Here is a 24,450-nt window from a genome sequence, read left to right on the forward strand (position 1 = left end):
TGAAATAATTTGGTAATCCTAAAAAATATTCTTCACACTGGAAAATATATATGTTCTCACATATACAAGTTTGCTAATATTAGTCAATCCATAAATCTCCCATGTTACAAAATGTTGACTTAAAGAAGTCGTGGCAATGCAAAAATGAGGCCTGCCCCTTGACGGCATCAAGAAAAACATTTCTTACAGGATCGATAAATCCCTGGGAAGACAATCAAACTGTTCAACATCTTTCTTGGACATTCCTGGGACAGAAATGGCTCTAACCTAATTTAACAAGCTTTAAATTTGGGTGGAAATGTAATCATCTTACCAAATGGTTAAAAAAAAATGGTACAATGTTGATTAAGAAGTAGCTATTAGTGGGGCGCCTGGGTGGCCCAGTCGGTTAAGCCTCCCACTTTGGCTCGGGTCATGATTTTGCGGTTCATGAGTTCGAGCCCTGTGTGGGGCTCTGTGCTGACAGCTTGGAGCCTGGAGACTGCTTCGGATTCTGTGTCTCCTTCTCTCTGCCCATCTCCCGCTTGTGCTCTGTCTCTCTCTGTCTCTCAAACATAAATAAATAAATGTAAAAAAAAATTTTTTTTTAAGGAAGTAGCCATTAGAAACTATGGTAGGCAGGGGTGCTTGGGTGGCTCAGCCAGTTAAGCATCAACTTCATCTCAGGTCATGATCTTGGGGTTCATGAGTTCAAGCCCTGCATTGGGCTCACTGCTGTCAGCATCAAGCCTACTTTGGATCCTCTGTCCCCCTTCTTTCTCTGCCCCTCCCTGTATACTCTCTGTCAAATATAAATAAACAGAAAGAAAGAAAGAAAGAAAGAAAGAAAGAAAGAAAGAAAGAAAGAAAGAAAGAAAGAAAGAAAGAAAGAAAGAAAGAAAGAAACTATGGCAGGCAAAGGACAACTTTTGATTTAAGCACAACCTGAAAATTCTCCCTCGCTTGTTAAAGCTACTCTGCCAGGTTCTGGAATCTGGCCAAATGCAGGTCAGAATCTGAGCCCCATCATTTGTCTGCTCTCTGACCTTAAGCAATGACTTCACATTTTCTTAGTCTCTCTCTTCTGCAAAATTGAAATGATAATGCCTACTTCACAGTGGTCTTGAAGAGTTAAATGAGATACTACCTGAAAGTGACTAACACACTCCAGATACATAATAAGTATTCAATAAATGCTAGCTATCTTTGGGTTCATTTTGTTCTCATATGATTTTAATTTCTTGAAGGTAAAACCAAGTAGGAGAGAAAAGTCATTTTCATCTTGCCGACCACACTGATAGTGCAAAACCAAATAACACTGATGCTATTAATTGGAGATGAATCACATGGACTGCATCTGTTAGCAACTGGCAATTTCCTCTCAGGTACTTTGTCCGCAGTTGGGACTTACAGGCACTACGTAAGCAGTGCCTTGCTGATGACCATGCGGCTTACGTGGCAGCTCTTCAGTAGTTAAGGGAAGAAAATAATAATCACTTGCTTTTCTATCCAATTATACTTTTACAAACAGAATTAAAATATTTAAACATAAGATCGTAAAAACAGTGGAATTAATTGTTCCACTAAAGAATATATTGAAACAACACAAGCAGATTGAGATTTTTTTTTTAAATAAGCACATAAGAACAAGTTTTTACCTGTCTTACCAATCTTTACTCTTAGTCTCTTTAATCTCAGTTTTCCATCTGATCTGATTAGAATGTGCCTTTCTAGCTCACCTGAACACTTATGGCATCCGAGGCTTTAAGGAGGACTCTGGGATTTCCAGCCAGCTGCCCTCGACCTTTTGGGACTGTGGTTTATGGACACTGTAATCACTGTGTGTCCTATCAGCTGCTAAAGCTAAGCAAAGGGGAGTTTTATTCTGCTTGTTTTGTTTATCCTTCTGGCCACCTATCCTTCTTTTTCACATGACAGAGCAGAGAGAAGGAAGAAAAAGTTGCACAACACAACTCTAACTGTGGTAATGACTTTTCTTCATTCAGAAGGAAAACATTTTCCAGTTTCCAAAGGAGTCAAGAAACCTCTCCAAACAAGACGAACATGCTGATAGTTTTTTTCTGTAGGGACTGAGAAGTGGTGCACGGGGATAGATCAGCTGTACTTTTATTTCCACAGGATCTAAAGAGCCTCTGGTGGCTGGGGAGCTATAGCCGTCCTCAGCCTCTGGGGCAAGAGACCAAACAGGAAGACACTTCACCTGCAGGCACTGAGAGTCAATGGGCCTAAGCTTGGCCTGGGACAATGGCCCCGGTTCTGAGGGAGGAACAGTGATGCAAGAACAAAGTCCAGAGACCTTCGAGTCCTCCCTGGGCCATCCACTCAGAGGCTTGTGCCAGAAACCTCAGCCAGAAACAAGGGAGGAGGGGATGAAAGGTGGGAAAAGGCTGGTTCCCCCACAGGCATTTGGTTTTGTGGCTTAGGGTTCAGGTGTGCTCCGGGGAAGAAGAAGAGTTTCCCCCATCCAGCACAACGTCTGCTGGAGAAACTCTAAAAGCAGCTGTCGCCTCAGAAACATCAGGCAGGAGGAGCACCCCCCACATCCGGGAGGCCCAGGGGAGTGGGCACATCGCAGCTCTGAGGCCAAGAGAGGGGTGCTGGGAGCAGCAGAGGGCTAGGGAGGGAGAAGAGCCTCCAGAAAAACTGCCATTGGAACCCATGAGACCCCCAAGCAAACACCAAGAACCTCACCCACTAGAATGGGGTTTTGCTGTTAGGAGCTAAGCCAGACACCAATGCCATGCTTCTGTTCATTCTACTCAGATTCCTGGATTGCTGCCCCAGGCCAGTGGTGCTTGTGGACAAAGGTAACTGTGACCAACAAGAAACTGCCTGGGAGTCATGGGAGGATGTTAGGAGAGAAAGGGCTGGGCAAAGCAAATGTTTTATTTCAACATTCCCTCACTAGAGTGTGTCTACACTGCCAAAGTTACTAAACTCTGGGACCCTGGGTCTCCTGGGAAATATCCACACGTACAAATAACCTGGAACATTCCTGATAGGATTGTGGCAAGAAAAACAAATGACCAAACCACTGAAAGTTGGGACAGTAGACATTCTGTTTTCTAAGATAGTCCCTTATCTCATGCCTTGTCCCGTTGTCCTGCACCCCTATTTCCTGGCTCAGCAGACAAGGGAGTCAGTCTCTACAACTGAACTGGAAAGGAGGCAGTTGGCAAGACATTCAGTCTGGCCACGGCTACTGTGGGGTTCTTCCCGCCACCCATTCTCCCCCTCTACCCCCCTTTGAAGCACAGAGTAAATGTCAGGTGGTGGAACATGCACAAGACAAGGCAGCTGGGACAGCTGTCCCTGGCCTCTGGGCAGGCCCCGTCCATCTGTTCCCCTGCTTGTCTTGTGAGACAGAAGAGGGGCATCTCCATGGTGGGCAGTCACAGAGCAGGTGGTCAGATATGCGGGGTCAGTGATGTGGGTCCAGGAAGATGGGGTCCAAGCAGAAAAAGGATATGGGAACCAGAGTCTCTGCTCCAGAGGAAAGAGGCTCCCAGCTGGAGCCGGTCGCACCAATGTCACAGTGGGCAGGGCTGACACCCCTGGGTTAGCTCAGCATGTCCTACCAAAGACACTGCTCCTCCAGGGGCTTCAGAGGGTGAAGCTGAGTGACTCTTACTTTTGAAAGAAGGGTGGTTGAAAAACTGGCAAGCAAATCTGAGAAGTTTGTACAATATCCCTCTCTTAAACGTGTTTTCTGTGCTCTAGGCTCCTTTTCTACCACCAACTGCCAATTTATAGCTGGTACCTAAAGCCCCTCCCCTCCCCATCCTACAGTATCTAGAAAGTATCCACATTGCAGAATGTCTTCCTGTTCAACCATGTCTCCATTCAACCTCCCTTGGTGTCAGTGTTGGGAAAGCTGTCAGACAGTGGTTATGCCAAGCACATCCCTCTGTTTTAGGTTATATTCAAACTAGTTTCCCTCCCCCAGGCCCCAGTCAGCTGCTTCACCCTGGTGCTAAGCCCTTACATTTGCCCTCTCTAGCTGTTTATTCTGCCAGCAGGAAGTATCACCTGTCCATTTGCCTGCTAATGAACTGTACAATCATAACAGCCAACCCACTCCAGCTCTGAGAGAGGAAAGGAAAAGGAACGTTTGTGACCCAGGCCATACATCCAGATTGATGTTTGGGGTGGGGGAGGGGGGGGAGTTTAAGCCACTTGCAATAGAACATAAAATGCACAAAAAAACAATTCTAAAAATTCATTCGTTCCTAATCATTAAGAATATATGTATGTATATATTTCAACAGTAAGTTCTGCTCCAGTTTGTGGACCACACAGCATGGTCAATAACTTAACACTTTAGAAATTAGGAGCACAGGTGCCTAGGTGGCTCAGTTGGTTAAGCATCTGACTCTTGATTTCAGCTCAGGTCATGATCTTGCAGTCATGGGATCCAGCTCTGCATCGGGCTCTGTGCTGGCAGCAGGGAGCCTGGTTGGGATTCTCTCTCTCCCTCTCCCTGCCCCTCCCCTACTCACATACACGCTCTCTAAATAGATAAATAAACAAACAAACAAACATTTAAAAAAACCAGGGGCACAGAATATGAATGGGGTGGACAGGGGAGCAGGGTCCAGAATAAGCAAGGAGGACACCAGGGCATGAGGGCATTCAAGAGCCTAGGCAGAGACATTCCAGATGCGAAAGTCAAACAGGAAAGGAAAACAAGAGGCTGAAGGAATAGGCTTACAAAGAGGTTCACAGAGTGGGAGAGAGAGAGGGATAGAGGGAGAGAGAGGGATAGAGGGATAGAGGGAGAGAGAGGAGGGAGGGAGGGAGGGAGGGAGGGAGGGAGGGAGAGGGAGAATGGAATCTCCTGTCACACTACATGGGAAGAAGTGTGGCTCTTTAGAAACGGAGGGCCATGGGTTCTTAGGCCCACCTATATGATTACTCGGGTGAGGCTGTCTGGTGGGCAGTTTGAGGTTGGCTAACCTTGACAATACAATCAGGAACTAAAAGAACTCAGAGGCTCTATTGGCCCTGGGTATGTTCCGGGCCATGTGTCAGCCAGTCTGAGCACAGGCCTGTGAGGAAGCCAGGAGACCTGGGCCTGTGGGTACGGCTCAGTCCGGCCCATTCCTGCATTGCCAATGTGCATCCCTGTGTGTGGGGAGGTTCTCTGAGGGTCACCAGCTGGCAAGCCAGCATCTTGGCCTCACCCATTCTATTTTTCTGTTCCCAGGTCCTAGTCCCAGGGCATGTGAGGTCCATTTACTCCACAAACCTCAGGAACCAACAGTTAGTGCCTTCCTGGATGAGCATGGGACAGTGGACCGGTCCACCACTCCCACATCAAAATTGATTTACTAAGAAGACATCAGTCATAAAGGGCAAAGAGAAGGAACCTCTTAAACAGCACTTCATAAAAGCAAGCTGCAAAAGACAAGGCTTAGATCTCCCTGGATCTATCCCTGTCCTCAGTTCTTGGGGTAGAAGTTTGAGAAGAAGGAAGGTTTAATATCTTTGTTTTTAAAATGGGATTTTTGCCCATTTTTGGTGAGACTCGCTTTAGGAAAGTGGCACAGAAAAGTCTAAGCTTAGCAAAATGGACATATCGGACATTACTTATTAACTTTATGAAAAGATCTTTTACTTTACACCAGTCTTTATGGCACCATTTGAGAGAGTCTTTCTGAATACTAGTCCTTCTGGCTGGTATTAAGCCACCTCTGGAATGCAAAGTAGTGCATCCTTTCATCAAAAAGGGGAAGAGAAGAACTAGATATCAGCTGAGGTCATCCTGTCCGTGGAGAGTTACACAAAATTAGCTTCAGCCCCCGGGGCCATGTCCAGTAGGCAGCCCTATGCCCACATAAGCTTCCGCATATTTCCAAAGCTCTTTGTCTTAAAGGTTCCTTCTAGCTTACATGGAACCCTTAGCTACACTTGCAACCCACTCCCCCACCCTCAAGCTATTCTCTTTGGGTAGCACTGACCCACCCAAATGTTTGGGGTAAATGCTTCTGCTATGAAAAAAAATCTATTGCTTAGGATTTATTTTTCTCTCAAGTAATAGTTTAACGTGGATGTTTCTGGCTGGCAGACAGCTTTCCTTCACATGATGATCAAGGACTCTTCCCTTCCTCCAGGCTCAGGGAAACTTCCACATCCAGTTGGCAGATGGGGTAGTAGAATAGAGAAGTTACACCTGCTTTTTAGCTGCCTTCTGGGAATTGACACACATCATTTTTGCTCACATTCTGAACCTTGGTGAAAACCAGCCAACCATATGGTCCCACCTAGACGCAAGAGTTGCTGAGAAATATATTCTTGGTTGGGCAACTGCTTACCAGCATTAGCTCTCTGCTATGGAAAGGAGACAGGAGATTTATTGGATAGTTCACCATCTTTGCCATAAGGATATCATCACTTTTCCTCCCTTTCCCCTCTCACACTTGGACTTTGAGTGGTAGAAGCTTTTACAGAAGGTTAGTGGATGGTAAAGGGGTTTTGCCGCCACCTAAACTCATGGTTTGTTATGCAAAGCAAAACTTTTTGAGTCTGTCGTACTAAAAATGGCAAAAAGCTTCCAACTAAATTTTAGATATATCTATTCTCAACAATCCTTTGTCTGTTGAGCCATCAAGAATTTCTTTCTGGGCAACTTTCATGGCAGGTTTTTCTAATCTCTTCAGCCCCCAAATTCTCGTTAACTTGTGTTCAGCAGTCAGGGGTCAGATCTATGCATGTGCAGTTCAGGGCTGAGTCAGGAGTTCATACACAACTTTATGGGATCACTGCTTTGATCTCCATGGAACTTTTCAGCTCCCAGGCACCCCCTCTCCTGATCCACTGGCTAGAAATCCAGAGCTTTAATTACGCCATTCTGTTGTGTTCTTCCTGTGACTACATCTGCTGTTCTGTGGTACTTGAAGTTCTGTTTTCTTTTCCCCAATCTGCTCACTATCATTTTACTTTGCTGTGTCCTCCAGGAACAACTCTACACACTTCCTCCAGGGATGTTAGCTGCAATTAGTGGAGACACAGAGTGGTGTGTGCTTAATCCATCTTTATAAGAACCTGAACCCACTGAAGGTTTTTAAGCGGTCAAATGGCAGGTAGCTTTCTATTCCGGAAAGCTCTGTCTGGCTGGAGCAAGAAGAGATTGAAAGCAACGATTCTATGAGCAGGGAATGCAGGGGGAGGGTGGGAGAGAGCTGGTCCAGCAAACTAAGAAGTGGATGCCACAGGCCAGGTGTGAGGCCACGGCAGGTGAGGCAGAAAGGAGAGGGAAAATTCCAGAACCACTGAGAGGTGGGCTCTACAGGATCTGATGGCCAATTAGATGCAGAGACCGAGGCATATGGTGGTATCCAGAATGGCTTCCCAAGAAGGGAATAGGAAGAGGAACAATTTGCTCTGTGAATGTCAGTCTTTGATCAAATTCATGGGCAGATGCTTCTTTCATAGACTGGAACAGACAGACTTGAAACCTCTCTCCATGTTCTTTCTCAGCCCTCTGGGATCATTGGCCTTCGTGTTATCAGCCGTGCCAAGATATTCTCCATTCTGACAAAATGTATTTGAGCCAGCCTGAAGATCTGGAAAGTTCACTATTGACCTATTTGCCATTTTTAATAGGACAAACTTAAAATAGATTTTATTTGCACAACAAGCCACCAACTTAAGTTATAAAGTAGTCATAGTTAGAGCTTTTATTCTGTATATGTTGCATCACGGTACTTACTTTTTTGGATTCATGTTTAAGAATTTCACCATTTGTTTCTATGCTTTGTTCGCAAATACTGTGGAATGACATTAAAATCTGTGAAATATTTTAAAAGAATCCAAGAAAACCTGAGTTTGCCTGAACTGTTTGTTAAAGAAGCTAATAACTGGGATGCAATGTAACTACATTTAGTATAATGTTGTCCTGGTTTATTTTTGCAGAGGTAGCTATATCTTTCTATGCTTCACATGTACACCACACACAGACACACCATGGAGATATATTCATGTTTCCCAGGCTTCCACCTCAACTGCTAACAATTCATTCAGTCTTTGGGCTCCCGAAAAATTCGGCACCCTACCCCCATTATTTTTCCCAGCTAAGAGGTGATTAATCACTCCAACTGTGGAAAATTTGCCTCTTCACCTAGAATAACTACATTTTCCTCTGCTGAGTGTGGTTGCAAAAGCACCGACATAGTGGTCTGTTTCACACCCCAGTACACTCTTCCTCTCGTGGAAAGCCCTGTGCTTAACTTGGGGCAGGGAAAAAAAAAAAAAACAAAAAAAAAACACAACCCTAAAACCGGAAAGAAATTACCAAGATAAACAGTACAAAGGACTGAGAATGAAAGCCCTTACATTTGAGACAAAATTGGATTATTTCTTGGAAAGGCTTTTGAGACAGGAATCTGTGGGCAGCAGGAGAAAGAAGTTCCTTTTATGTAGCTTGCTGCAAGTAGGCAGAAGAAATAGAGGGAGGAAAGGCTCTGGCAATCTGTTGCTAACAAAGTCCTTAATTTGGGTTGAATCTTCTAGGGTTTGGGAGCGTCAGAGAGCATTATTGTACTATAGAGAACATCACTGTAAGACTCTGCCCACCCTCCCTGTTCCCTGGGTGGGCAATTGTTTCTTTGCTGAACCTGGGATAATGCTGAGTCAGAAGGCTTTGTCTGAACAGTTAGAAAAGACGAGTGAGTGGGGGGTTGATGTGCTTTTTTTGTTCACGCTCAGGCATAAGGAAATCAGATCCACTGCCTCTGTGTTGCTTGACAAGAGATATTCTTTAATCAGGACAGAAAGACAAGGCTTTGGGCTAAAAAAAAAAAAAAAAAAAAAAACCTACGTTGCTCAAACTCTGGGCAATGCTTTTAATCATGTACATTTCTGCTGTATTCCTCCAATTAAAATTTTCAGAGAGTTCACTTTCTGGCATCCACATTTTATTTTTGCAACTCACCCACTAATAGAGGCCTGCTGCTGTCTGTGGTATCTGGTGATCCTGAACTGGGTTTGCTCTTTGGTCAAAGTTTTGCAAAAGGTGTGGTCAGCACAGCCCAGGCTGGAGATTATGCTGAAATGGGGACTGAGATGGAGAGTCAGCTGGATTTAAGTGCTTTGGAAAGCACATGCAAGGATTTAATACATTACAGTTGGTCAATTGAAAACATTTTCAAATACTCCTGGGTGTTGGTGTAAGAGCTAAATATAGGAATAAATTCCACATGTGAGAGAATTCAAAATAGCATCAAACAACAGACTCAGAAATATTTGGAGTAGGCCCTGTCTGCAAATCTCACCAAAAGACAAGTAAAAATCCCCAGCGGACCTTGGATTAGTTTCAAGATTCAGACACCTCAGTCAGTTGCTACAATGAATGTATTCCCTGAGATATTTTAGATTGGCCCATTCATTCACAAATGCTCAACGGCTAGTTTATCTCTAGATTTATCATTCAAAACACCGCGAAAACAATTTTCCATGGAAAGACATTAAGTAGCTATGGGGAAGGTTGGTGATGAGTTTTGTGAGAAAGAAATCAGATTTCTCATGTCAAATAAATAACCAAGGACAAGCTGAAATGGCAAGAAGACTAAAGTCAAAAGATGTATGTCAGAGCCAGAAATGTGGAATTACAGCCACAAACGTAGGTCAGCCCCCGATTAAGACAAGAATACTAGTGGGGCGCCAGGGTGGCTCAGTTGGGAAAGCATCTGACTCTTGATATTGGCTCAGGTCATCTCCTCATGGTTCGTGAGATTGAGCCCCATACTGGGCTCTGTGCTGACGGCACAGAGCCTGCTTGGGATTCTCTCCCTCTCTCTCTGCCCCTCCCCCATTGGCACTCACACACTCTCTCAAAATATATAAACTTTAAAAATAAATAAATATATATTTTTTAAAAAAGACAAGAAGACTAGAGCAGTAAGAGTAATGATCAATTAGCTAAATGTTTATTGAATACTTACTATATTTAATTTGTCAAAGGCCCCATAGCTGAGAAGTGGCACAACCTCAATTCACACTGAGAGTCCCTGATCTAAAGCCCTGGCTCTTAACCATGACTCCACCAGCCAGGTTGGTGGGGATCTTGGGTTTCCTTGGCTAGAGTGAGAACTCATGGCCAAATTTTGCACTTAGCATTTTGGTACCAAGTGGGTCATTGCTAGAGCCATTTTGTATGGATGTGCAGGTATGTGTTGTACAACTCTAGGAAATGCTATCCACATCACAGTCTAAGTGACTACCACAGTAGATTGACTGCCAGCTGTATACTCTGGCTCTGTCACTTCAATTCTTCCACTTTACAAGTGTGACACCTACACTAATGAAAGACATAGGACTCTGGCCCAAGCCATAGCTGGTGGAGAAAAGTCAGAACTGGACTACAGAGGACATGCCTCTCCCCTTGCAATGATTTCTGCCCAGTGTCCTGCTTCACAGGCTCTACTCACAGCTAGTAAGTAAAGCAAACATGCATACAGTGTTCTGGGAAGGGATAGGAACAGGTAAGAAGGCTTTCTCAAAAAAAAAAAAAAAAAAAAGAGGTCTACCCCAAAGAAGGTTGCCATTGACTTGGATGAGATTCCTGAAGGGCCTGGGGATCTCAGAAGAAAGGGGCATCAACCTTCAAGATCCCAGGAACTTATTGTGGTTTCTCATTTTAAATAAATACTCACGTTGGTACCTAATTTTGTATTGGCAGTTTTATATCAATTCTTAAAGTAGGTTCCCCAAATTGTATAAACATCAAAGCCTGGATCTGACCCTGATTGTGTATCTGTTCTGTTAACCACAGTTCATTGGACTAGGGAGAAACCTCTGAGCCAGGCTGGGCAGTCAGATCTTCACTTCCAGAAAGTTGTCCTTGGAGTCACCAAGGTGAGCCAAGGCCACCATTCATCTCTGTTGGGCACTGACTTGGGAGGGCACACAGGGCACAGGGTTGGCATCTCCCATCATGCTCAGGGAGAATTCAGTCTGCTGAGAAAAGGGAGGTAGAAACAGACAAGCAGAGAAGCAAATATGAGAGACTATGGGGAAAAAGAGAAAGAATGAAAATAAGAAACCTCAGTTTCTGAAGGTTGTAAGATCCTGGGTCTAGCCCTTCTGAAGCCCTTTTGTACTTCCTGCCCTGAGGCCTTAACCCTAACCTTGTCCAAATGGGTTTCTCTTAAGTGCAACCAAATCATCCCAGATAACCCTTATCTCAAGGTGACTTTGTGTGACTCTTATCTCTTGGCGCCTCTGTTTTCTCATCTGTAAAATGTTTTAGCCAGCACATGTATGTCAAAGTATCTTTTCTAGCTGCCTGATTATATGAATGGATTTTGTAAAACAAAGTAGGATTAAGTCACAGTGACTCCACTCCATTCTCCCAATTAACCAGCTCCAGGCCATAACCAAGCCATGTCAGCCAATGCAAGCAGCTCCGATAGTTGTTGTTACAGCAGGAAGCTACTGTCCCTTCCAGAAGCCAGGAGTGCACAAGGGAAATATGGACCTCAGGCTCCCATGGTACAAATTCAATATTCTAGGACTCAGTCCTGCCAAAATATGAGGCAGGTAGCTGGCCCAGGCAGAGCACGCCTGCACCCATGCGGCTCCTATCCACCTGAGCTGTTACTGCAGTTATTTATAGCTCCTGTGTGCCTGTTGGGAAATGATGCAGAGGCTTTTTCTTATGCACCCCTCTTCCAGCCCCCTTAAAGTAGGTAGAATGTTAGTGATTATGTGCAATTTTGGCTGGAGTCTCCATTGCACAGGGATCCTCAGACAATCTGTGCCTGTTTCTAATGCATGTGGCATTTCACAAGTGCCATTGTCAGCCACAAAGGAATGCTGTATGGGTGGCCGGGTAGTGTCTCTTTATAGCCACTGAACTACAAGGAAAAACAGAACAAAATGCAGCTGTAAGGAATTAGATTAGACAAATGAAGAAAAGAAAAAAAAAAAAAAAAAACCTTCCCTAGAGTGGTAGTAAGACAGTGGTGTGTATTAAAAGGGACAACGTGTTAACGAAATCTCAAGATATTTTTAGAAAGAGCAGACAGCTTCCTCCTGGGGACGGCTGTCTGATTGTAAACGCAGTCGTGCTTAGAGGCCTTGGAATAGATTTGATGAAGTCTGTGTCCCTACCAAGCCTAGACTGACCACCGAATCCATCACAGGGTCTCTCTGCCCCTATCACACCACATTCCTATCAATTCCATCAAGTTATTATCCACTCTGTTATAGCAGCTTAAAGAGGCCCCCCCTTTTTTTTTAATGTTTATTTATCTTTGAGATAGAGAGACAGAGCATGAGCAGGGGAGAGGCAAAGAGAGAGGGAAACACGGAATCTGAAGCAGGCTCTAGGCTCTGAGCTGTCAGCACAGAGCCCAACGCGGGGCTCAAACTCACAAAGGGTGAGATCATGACCTGAGTCAAAGTCCCAGATGCTTAAGCACTGAGAGCCACACAGGCGCCCTTGAAGAGGCCCATTTTTTTTAGCCAACTATAACTATAACTTTAGCCAACTATAATTAGTTGTCTATAAAGAATAGCCAGCTTATTCTTTCCCATCCAGTCCTCACTACCAACCCACCTCACCATCAATCCCTACCCTTCACTGAGGAGGTGAGGCCTAACAGCAAGCGTACAGATACTATGAACAAATGCATGAAGTCTTCCAGAGACTGAACAACTGCCTGCCCTCTGAATAACTGAGGGTGTATGACCCCATGTTCCTCATTCAAAGTGTCTATGTTACTGACCCTCCCTAACTACGTTCAACTATCTCTAAGGGAAGACAGCAAGCAAGGCTTCTAGAGAAGTCGTCCCTCCTATCCACAGGAATAGGAAATCTTTGACTAGTGGATCCAGCTGGTAAATGAATCTGGAGCCTTTGAATCCTGAGGAAACTTGGCCTTTCTGCTCATACCCATGTAGGTTCTGGCTTCGCTCACAAAGCAGCAGCTCATTGCACTGTCCTCTGGTGGCTGCCTGTATTTTAAAGAGCTTTTGGTGGGAGGAGCAGACATGGGGCAAATTTACTTGGTAAACTTTTGTCTCATCATGGGGGGCATTTAACACTCAGACATCCAGTATTCCCAGAATATCCTGCATCATTTATTCAATGTTTATTCATCAAGTATTTATAGCTCCAAAATGCCTCTTTTGTATGCTTACCTTCTCTACCTTCTCCACATTCCCACTGCCATTCCCTTCATCCAGGGAAGAAGAGCCAAATGGCACTAACATTTCCAAGTGCCAGAGGTATGGTGTGCTTTACGTACATTACCTGTATGAGTCTTCCCTAGATTCCTGAAGCGACCTTCTAGATGGCCTCCTAGACTCAACACTATCTTCTTCATCCAGACTCCACATAGTTGCCAGAATATCCTTCTAAGGGTTACTTCCCACTTCGGAAACTTGATAGCTCCTCATTGCCTTCTGGAAGTACTGAGGTGATGCAGCCCTCTAGAGCTTGCTCTGTCCTCCTCGGCATCCTCTTTCAACTACCTCCTACAGAAATCCCAGAGTCGAGCTTTGCCACACACTCTGAACATAGAATGTATTCCCACGTCCCTTGGACTTTACCCCATACTGGACCACTTACTTAAACTGCCCCATCCTTCCCACTTGGCAAACTCCTCTTTGTTTGCCAAGACTCTGCTTAAATATCATCTCCTCTCTTTGCCCTTCCCTAAACTTCCTAGGTAGAATTAATTGGGCCTTTGTCTCTTCTTATAACACTTTATATAAATTTCACTTGTAGCACAGCTCACATTGTATTAAAGATTCACTGTGTGTTACTCAGAATAGGTGAAATATTATGACAACTCAAGAATTTCTATGACTTGCCACAACAAAAATCTATTTCTTGCTCATGCAACAGTCCAATGAGAATGTTTCTCCTGGAGGCTCCTGGCCAAGCAGTGACTTAGGGATCCAGGCTGAACCCCTAAGACCATGGAGTTCTTCACTCACAACCACATAGACAGTAAAAAAAAAAAAAAAAGAAAAAAAATGGAGAATAAAATGGGAGATTTCTAGAGGCCAGGCTAGCCCCATCTCCTTCACCAGTCTAAGACAACAGGACGTCAATCAATCATAGCCACTAACTATGCTTCTCACAGGACTCTCAGTCTACCATACCGCTGATTGGGGGCCTAAAAATATCTTCAAGAGGAAAAGACCAGGTATCCATTGTCTGGTCAATAGTTATATTAGAGCCTTTGTATTTTTTTGTGGAACTATTCCTCTGAGGGAGGCCACTGTAAGGTTTTGGGTACTAGAAAAAAATTTTTAATGTTTTTATGTTTATTTCTGAGAGAGAGGGAGGGAGAGAGAGAGACAGAGTGTGAGTGGGGGAGGGCAGAAAGAGAGAGAGAGAGAGAGAGAGACACGGAACCCGAAGCAGTCTCCAGGCTCTGAGCTGTCAGCACAGAGCCTAACATGAGGCTCAAACTCTCAAACCGTGAGATCATGACCTGAGCTGAAGTCAGATACTTAACTGACTGAGCCACCCAGGCATCCCTGACTACTAGCAAGAATTTTTATATTATGGGCCAGCTAATATGAGACAACTGGCATGTGTCCACAGCTTCCATTTTTGTCTCCTAACCCTCAGTTATTCATCACTGTGGCAATCTGGGAAATTTAGTTAATAGAGAAATAAAAAGGTAAATATAAGTTTATCATATTTACCATTAAACATATAGAATGAGTCACATTGTCAGCACTTTTTTTTAAGTGTGCTTCACACCCAGCACAAAGCCCAACACAGGGCGGGAACTCACAACCCTGAGATCAAGAGCTGAGATCAAGAGTCAGATGTTTAACCTACTGAGACACCCAGGTGCCCCACATTGCCAGCATTTCTAAAACTCTAAGGGATTTTTGGATGCCTCCTTCAGTTCTGTGTCATACTTGTTGAAAGATAATCCTCTCTAGTGCACCTAGTGTTTGCTAAAATAAATAAATAAAAATAAACAAATCAAACCAGAATTTTCTCCTCTTCCACATAAGCCTCAGGATTATTCAAAGAATACAGTTCATCAGAATAAATAAATAAGTTCCCAGCTGATATATGGGACATTTGACATCATCTCCTAGACCACGCTTGAAGAGAAGATCGGTAGGAACTTTCTATTTTTTAACCACATTTAAAGGGAATAACTCAAGCTTTGATTTCCAAAGCTCTTCCATCTCTCATTAGCTCTAGTGATGGCCCGTGGCACTGATGAAGGAAATTGAGGCCAGGAAGGGTTGAATGGTTTGGCCGTTGTCATACTGTAAATCATAGGTTTCTCTGAGACTTGTTCCTGCCTCCTCGCCCAGGGCGTAGTCCATGAACTGACACACAAATCACGAGTCTCTCACATGTTTTGATCACCTCCTACTCATTCTTCATTTCACTCCCAGGTGATTTCCCCTCCTAACTCTCCACCAGTGTACCTTTCGCCAAGCCTACTCAGTGATTTTATGTCATTAAATCCAATGGATCTTTTCAGTCCTCATCTTGCATCATCCTCAAGCAAGGTTTGACTCAGAAACCCACTGCTTTCCTTCTGAAATACTATCCACCTTCATGGCCCCTCCTTCCTCTCTGGCTGCTCCTTCTCTGCCTCCTTCACCTACTCACCTGCTCTACCCAGGCCATCAAACATTTGTATTACTCAAGACTTGATCATACACCCTTCTCTTTTTTATTTCTGTACTTTCTTTCTCATCCATGCTCATGGCTTCAGTAACCACTTATTCATAAATGAACTCCAAATTGTATGTTTCCAGCTAATATTCTCCTTTGAGTTCCAGGCCTATACCATATGTCCACCTCTACTTACAAATTGACTCTGTAATTTTAAATGCCTCAAATTTACTTTGAGATCTAAGACCAAATCTTCTTCCCTACATTGGATTTAGTCTTCTTCCAAGGTCTATGCCAGCAAATGACACTGCCATCACTCCAGTTGTGCAGTTCAAGAGACTTAGAGTCATCCTTGATGCTCCCCTTTCCTTTACTCTCCACATTTAATTCATTACCAAATCTAGTTTCATTTTACCTCCTGAACATCTCTCAAATATATCTGCTTCCCTTCTTCTATAGCCACATATCCCTAATGCAAACCACCATCGTGTCCTGACTGAGAGACTTCAGCAAGTGTTTAAGTGGTCTCCTTGCACCCACTCTTACCATATGCCAGTCTATCCTCCCCACTGATGCCAAAGAGATATTTTCAAAATGGTAACCTGATGATGGCTCCCATCATGTCTTCTCCTTGCCCTATCCAAGTCCTTCAATGGCTTTTAAATGCTCTTAGGAAAAAAGACCAAATCCTTATCATCAATAAAAAAATATCTGTGCACTCTATCTCCTACCCACCTTACAGCCTCATTTCATACCATGCGTCCCCCTGCTCTCTGAATTCCAACTACACTGGTCTTTCAATCCTTGACTTTCCCCAACGCCATCCTACCACAGGAAATACTTTAACCCCCACAAATTCAGGGTGCTCTCTTCTGTTAAATCCCCTCACACCACCACATACTTCTCCTTCACAGAACTTATCAGAGCAGGAATTTTACATTTAATTATGCATTCATCTGGTTGATATCTGTGATACCCATCAAGCTATAAGCTTCATGATGATGAAACCATGTTTATATTTGCTCATCATTGTATCTGCAGCACCATTCACTGTGCCTGGCACATACTAACACTCAATAATAATCTGTCCAATGAATAATAAAGTTAAATGCATCAATTGAGTAATTAATCAATATTAGGTTTTGAGGGGGTTCCTTCTGGTTTTGATATTATATTTATGTATTAATCACATTAGATGGTCTGTTAAATGAGACAGCCCTTCCTTCTATTTTCACTAAACTCATTCTGCTCAGATTTAAAGGACTTCATTTATTAAAAAAAATTTCATAATTTCAAATTTGGTGAACAAGTCTATGTTCACATTTTTTAAAATTTCTTTTATGTGTATTCATTTTTGAAAGACAGAGAGACAGAGCACAAGCAGGGGTGGGGCGGAGAGAGAGGGGGACACAGAATCTGAAGCAGGCTCCAGGCTCTGAGCTGTCAGCACAGAGCCCGACGCAGGGCTGGGACCCACGAACCACAAGATCATGACCCAAGCCGAAGTCAGATGCTCAACCAAACTGAGCCACCCAGGCACCCCTACGTTTATATATATATACTTTTTTTTAATTCAAGATGCCTGGGGATTCATCTTCATGTGTAAAAATAATGGTAGCACATTTGCTGAAATGAAGATGCCAGAGAAGTTGGCCATGAAGCAAGAATCTACCCTGGCGAGGGCTCTGGGTTAGGACCAGCAGGGCAGGGCAGTAGTGCCAACTCTGCCTTAGTCACCACCTCTACCGTGAGGGAATCATCTCCTTCCTTGGACCTCGGGTTGTTCATCTTAGAAATGACAGCACTGTTCTAAATGGGGAACCTTCTGCTTTAGGCATCTGATATGATTAATGAGAATAACTGTCCGCCCCATTGCCTGCCATCTCCCTATAAAGCCAGAGTTCTCCTTGTGGGGAGAAGGTCTTTCAGAACCCAAGGTCTTTCCTTCCCCATGGCTAAAGTTTTTCTGGTAGCTCTTGACTTGCCACTTATAACAGGAATGTACTGAGAAAAATTGCACTCAGTCATTGAAGGGTACATATTTATGGTTCTGCCTGACATTCATCTCTCCATGATCAAGGAGGAGAAAACTGCGTCTAATCCACCAATATCCCATTTCTAGAAACAGCTGAAGTCAGAGTATGATGCCATACTCTGGCTCTGCATATTGTAAAAGGAAACCCTCAGGATTAGCAGTCAGGACCCATGTTCCATATCCTCCACTGACTGGCTGGGAGCTTTGGGCATGATCACTCAATTTCTGTGTATCTTGGGATTTAATTTAAAAAATATATACCTAACTGACTTACTTCATTGGATGGTCATGAAGGCCATATGAGACAACATCTTTGAAAACAATTTGAAAAATTTTAAGTGCAATAAGCATGGGTTTGGGGATGACCAAAAGATGCCCCCAAGGAATAAAGGCATGTGGAGTCACCACGACATTAATATCATAGAGAGTATACTTTCTTGCAGCCATTTGGTGCCAACTCCCAGTGGACCAAGATGTTAGCTGCTCATTGACTCCTTTTCCTCCACAGTGCAGCTCCACAACCTTCCAAAAGTTCTAGCCACCCCCCCCCAAGTGCTCATTTGAGAAATTCCGGATTATTTATTTAAGTCACAGTTTACCTTGCAGGATGATAAAGGATTTAAATTCACATGATTAGGAAAATGATAGTACCATCAAGTTAAGTATCAGTAAGATGGATAAAAGTTTGTTAGAGATAATCTCATTCAGAGTATTAAGTAGACTGAAAAAAATAGTATTACCCAAGAAAATCTACTCACTGTTCTAGCTGAGTAGTAACTTTTTCAGAGTTATCAGAATAATTTCTCCAAATCACCAATGCTCTAAAATAGAATGTGGGGGATTCAGTCAGTTAAGCATCTGAGTCCTGATTACAGCTCAGGTCACAATTTCACAGTTCATGAGTTTGAGTCACGCATCAGGCTCCGCAATGATGGTGTAGAAACTGCTTGGGATTCTCTCTCCCCCTCTCTCTGCCCTTCCCCTGTTCATCCTCCCTCTCTCAAAATAAATAAATAAACATCAAAAAAATATATGATGGAAGCTCTTGCTTATATGGTCAATTGATTTTCCACAAGGGTGCTAAGACCATTCTATGGGGAAAGGAGAGTCTTTTCCACAAATCGTGCTAGGAAAACTGGAAATCTACGTGTAAAAGAATTAATTTGAGTCCTTACATTGCACTATACACAAAATTAACTCAAAATTGAACAAAGAACTGAAGCTATTAAAGTCTTAAGAGAAAACATAGGGTAAAACTTCGTGACATTGCATTTGGCAGTGATTTCTTGGATATGACACCAAAAGCACAGGCAGCAAAAGAAAAAATAAATTGGACTTCCTCAAAATGAAAATCTTTTGTGTATCAAAGAACACAATTAAGAGAATGAAAAGGCTTGAAAATGTTCACAAACATACATCGGATAAGTGATTAATATCCAGAAATATATAAAGAACTCCTAAAGTCCAAAAACAACAACAGCAGCAAAAAGCGCAAACAACCCAATTCAAAAATGAGCAAGGGGCTTAATAGCCATTGCTCCAAAGAAGATAGACAAATGACCAATAAGCACACGAAAAGATGCTTAACATCACTAATCATCAGGAAAGAGCAAATCAAAACTACAGTGGAATAGCACTTTTCACTCTTTAGGATGACCATGATTTTTTAAAAACAACAACAAAGGAAAATAACAAGTGTTGATGAAGATGTGGAGAAAAGAACATTTACATACTGCTGGTGGGAAGGTAAAACAGTGCAGCCACTGTGGAAAACACTTTGTCAGTTCCTCAAAAAATTAAAACAAAGAAGAACCATATGACCCAGCAATTTCACTCATAGGTAATAGACCAAAAAAACTGAAAGGAGAGACTCAGACACCAATGTTCATGACAGCATTATCCGCAATAGCCAAAAGGTAGAAACAACCCAAATATCCATCATCTACGATCAGTGGATAAACCAAATGTGCTATATACACACAATGGAATTTAAAAAGGAATGAAATTGTGACACATGCCACAACATGGATGAGCCTTGAAGCCATTAAGCTAAATTTAAATGTCAGATACAAAAGGACAAATATTATATAAATCCATTTATATGAGATACCCAGAATGGACAAATTCAGAGAGAAAATAGACTAGATATTACCAGGAGCTGGCAGGAGGAGGGAATGAGAAGTTAACTAAGTAGAGTTTCTATTTGGGATGATAAAAAATTTTGGAGATGGACACTGGTGATGGTTGCACAACATTGTGAGTATACTTAATACCACTGAATTAAATACTTAAAAATGTTTAAAATGGCAAATTTTATGTTATATATATATATATTTTTTTTACCACAACTGAAATAATAGAATAGAGGTGGCTCAGTTGGTTAAGGCATCCGACTCTTGATTTCAGCTCAGGTCATGGTTTCACAGTTCATGGGTTCGAGCTCCATGTCTGCCTCTGTGCTGAGCATACAGCCTGCTTAAGATTCTCTCTCTCCCTCTCTCTCTGCCCCTCCCCAGCTCACATGCACATGTTCTCTCACTCTCTCTCTCTCTCTCTCTCAAAATAAATCAATAAACTAAAAAAAAATTTTTTTAATAGAATGGAAGTCCTGACATTGTGGACAATTGTTCTCCATCCGTTACAGACAGTAGGTATGCTCTATTTTTTTAAGGAGCTTAAAACCCAGGAAAGGAAGGGGAAAATGATGGAAAAGAGCCAGCACCTGAATTTCCCAGGGCCTCCTGCAGCCCCCACTCAAACTCATCAATCTGAGGTTCTCAGCAATCAATCAACTTTCTTCTTTCCTCCTTTCAAATATAGTAAAACCTTGATTTGTGAGAATAATTCGTTCTGGAAACATGCTTATAATCCAAAGTACTTGCATATCAAAGTGAATTTCCCCAAAAGAAATAATGGAAACTCAGATGATTCGTTCCACAACCCAAAAACATTCATATAAAAATGACTACAATACTGTAATATAATAAAAATAATAAAATACAAAACATAAAGAAAAATAAAATTAACTTGCACTTACCTTTGAAAACCTTTGTGGCTGGTGTTAGGGAGACATGAGAGGAGGGTGATTGTGTAAGAGGACTTTCACTTTCACTAATGGAATCACTGCTATCTAATGGCTCAATGGAATCTTTTTCTGCATGGGAGCCATTGTATATGCTCACACAGATGTTGACTATAGTACAGTATAAATAAACTCTTATCATACTGTATTTAACATAACTGGCAATAAGGCAGGAGAGGAAAGGGTCTATATCTGTAGGCAGCCTGACCTAGAATGAAGCAAAGCATTCCTTTTTTATTTTAGCAACTTTATTTTTTTATTTTTTTTCAATATATATGAAGTTTATTGTCAAATTGGTTTCCATACAACACCCGGTGCTCATCCCAAAAGGTGCCCTCCTCAATACCCATCACCTATCCTCCCCTCCCTCCCACCCCCCATCAACCCTCAGTTGGTTCTCAGTTTTTAAGAGTCTCTTATGCTTTGGCTCTCTTCCACCCTAACCTCTTTTTTTCCTTCCCCTCGCCCATGGGTTTCTGTTAAGTTTCTCAGGACCCACATAAGAGTGAAACCATATGGTATCTGTCTTTCTCTGTATGGCTTATTTCACTTAGCATCACACTCTCCAGTTCCAGCCACATTGCTACAAAGGGCCATCTTTCATTCTTTCTCATTGCCATGTAGTACTCCATTGTGTATATAAACCACAATTTCTTTATCCATTCATCAGTTGATGGACATTTAGGCTCTTTCCATAATTTGGCTATTGTTGAGAGTGCTGCTATAAACATTGGGGTACAAGTGCCCCTATGCATCAGTACTCCTGTATCCCTTGGGTAAATTCCTAGCAGTGCTATTGCTGGGTCATAGGGTAGGTCTATTTTTAATTTTCTGAGCAAGCTCCACACTGTTTTCCAGAGTGGCTGCACCAATTTGCATTCCCACCAACAGTGCAAGAGGGTTCCCGTTTCTCCACATCCTCGCCAGCATCTATAGTCTCCTGATTTGTTCATTTTGGCCACTCTGACTGGCGTGAGGTGATATCTGAGTGTGGTTTTGATTTGTATTTCCCTGGTGAGGAGCGACGTTGAGCATCTTTTCATGTGCCTGTTGGCCGTCCGGATGTCTTCTTTAGAGAAGTGTCTATTCATGTTTTCTGCCCATTTCTTCACTGGGTTATTTGTTTTTCGAGTGTGGAGTTTGGTGAGCTCTTTATAGATTTTGGATACTAGCCCTTTGTTCGATATGTCATTTGCAAATATCTTTTCCCATTCCGTTGGTTGCCTTTTAGTTTTGTAGGTTGTTTCCTTTGCTGTGCAGAAGCTTTTTATCTTCATAAGGTCCCAGTAGTTCATTTTTGCTTTTAATTCCCTTGCCTTTGGGGATGTGTCAAGTAAGAGATTGCTACGGCTGAGGTCAGAGAGGTCTTTTCCTGCTTTCTCCTCTAGGGTTTTGATGGTTTCCTGTCTCACATTCAGGTCCTTTATCCATTTTGAGTTTATTTTTGTGAATGGTGTGAGAAAGTTGTCTAGTTTCAATCTTCTGCATGTTGCTGTCCAGTTCTCCCAGCACCATTTGTTGAAGAGACTGTCTTTTTTCCATTGGATATTCTTTCCTGCTTTGTCAAAGACTAGTTGGCCATACATTTGTGAGTCTAGTTCTGGGGTTTCTATTCTATCCCATTGGTCTATGTGTCTGTTTTTGTGCCAATACCATGCTGTGTTGATGATGACAGCTTTGTAGTAGAGGCTAAAGTCTGGGATTGTGATGCCTCCTGCTTTGGTCTTCTTCTTCAAAATTACTTTGGCTATTCGGGGCCTTTTGTGGTTCCATATGAATTTTAGGATTGCTTGTTCTAGTTTCAAGAAGAATGCTGGTGCAATTCTGATTGGGATTGCATTGAATGTGTAGATAGCTTTGGGTAGTATTGACATTTTGACAATATTTATTCTTCCAATCCATGAGCACGGAATGTTTTTCCATTTCTTTATATCTTCTTCAATTTCCTTCATAAGAAGCAAAGCATTCCTAAGCTTACTCCTGTGCAGGTGCTTTGAAGTGACAAAAAATACACTAGTGCCAGTTATGGGCATCTTCCAGTGTTCTGAAAAATCACTGATTTCTGCCTAACACCGAGGCCTCAGACAGAGCATCCAAGCACAGGAGACAATCACCCACAATCCCGCAGTGAGCATGTGCACGCACGTGAGAGAGAAGAACCACTAGTTCAGTGGTGATCATGTGATATTTGGTGTCACATACTACTCGCATTGCAAGACATCGCTCGTTTATCAAGTTAAAATTCATTAGAAATGTTTGCTCATCTTGCAGAACACTCGCAGAACAAGTTACTTGCAATCCAAGTTTTACTGTACTTTTCATGATGGCAAATATGATGTCAAACCTCAGCACCCTCATATCTCTGGATGAATGAGGTGTCACCTCAGCCTGCAGCCATTGTTCAGATCTGCACAGCACAGAGCAGAGCAGAAAGCTGATGCAATGTGTTGGATGAGGTTGGAATGCCACAGCCTGTTCAGATCCAGTACAGTCTTCAAGAATGAGTTGGGGGAGGGGTGACAGCTCAGAGAGGGGAGCCAGAATGTGAACACCCAGAACTCCAGTAATGGCCATTTCCCTCTGCCTTCCCACAGGAGAGACCTTTGAAACACACAGGCTCAAATGTGACAGACATGAAATACCTAGGAGACATAGAACTAGGAGGTTAAGAGTTAGGGGACTGGGGTCCAAGGGCCCAGGCACTGATCTTCCCTTTGCCACTCCCACATGAGACCACGGCAAGCTGACTCACCTCATTGTGCATTTCTTTCTCTATGGAAATAGAGGTAACTGTACTGTAGAACCTAATCTACTGGGTTGTGAAGATTTTGAAGTATTAATCGACATCAGCTATTATTATCAATCAATGTCAGCTATTATTATCAGAGAACATGGTAAAGATCCAAACTAAGAGTCATAGTATTGAGCAAACAGAAGAAAAGATTGCTTTGGGGATATACTGTGTGCGTGTAAGCATATATTGTGACTGTGTGTGGTTCGTTTATGACTTTCAGGTGGGGTTATGTTAATATTAGCCTGAAATCTTTTACCAGCTGCTTCCTAACCTCCACATGAAATGCTCCTCCAGAAACAGAGCTACTGAGCAAGCAGAAAGGCTCAATGATTTTAAAATCAGAGTTGGGGGGGGGTGGTGCCCGGATGGTTCCGTCGGTTGAGTGCCCTACTTCAACTCAGGTCATGATCTCACAGTCCATGAGTTCGAGCACCATGTCGGTCCCGTGCTGACAGCTCAGAGCCTGGAGCCTGCTTCAGATTTTGTGTCTTCCTCTCTCTCTGCCCCTCCCCCACTCATGCTCTGTCTGTCAAATAAACATAAATTTTTTTTAATAAATAAATAAAATCAGAGTTAGTGGAGTGTTTTTTTTTTCCTTACCAGCTTCCTCGAGTGATGCAATCACAGCTGCACCTAAGCTGGCTAGGCTCAAGTTATAGGAGCCGGAACTTCATTCTTCCTAGCTATTCCCTGCCCTCCTCCTGTGGTACAGGGGGTACCCCATGCCCCCTTGACTCCAGCTACCATGGACTCTTCTTTCATGATTCTACATCTCATGCCTGACACCAAGATAGCTTATGTACTTGTCTTTGGGTTTACTCCCCTCTTTAGGAAGTACCTTACTGCAAGGGGGCCCCCTACATCTCCTCAGGAGTGCACCTGCTGCTGTCTGCTTCCTTGATCAAGGCAACTGAAACTTTGTCCAATAACTA

The sequence above is a fragment of the Acinonyx jubatus genome, chromosome B1 (genome assembly GCF_027475565.1).
Source record: "Acinonyx jubatus isolate Ajub_Pintada_27869175 chromosome B1, VMU_Ajub_asm_v1.0, whole genome shotgun sequence".
NCBI lineage: Eukaryota > Metazoa > Chordata > Mammalia > Carnivora > Felidae > Acinonyx > Acinonyx jubatus.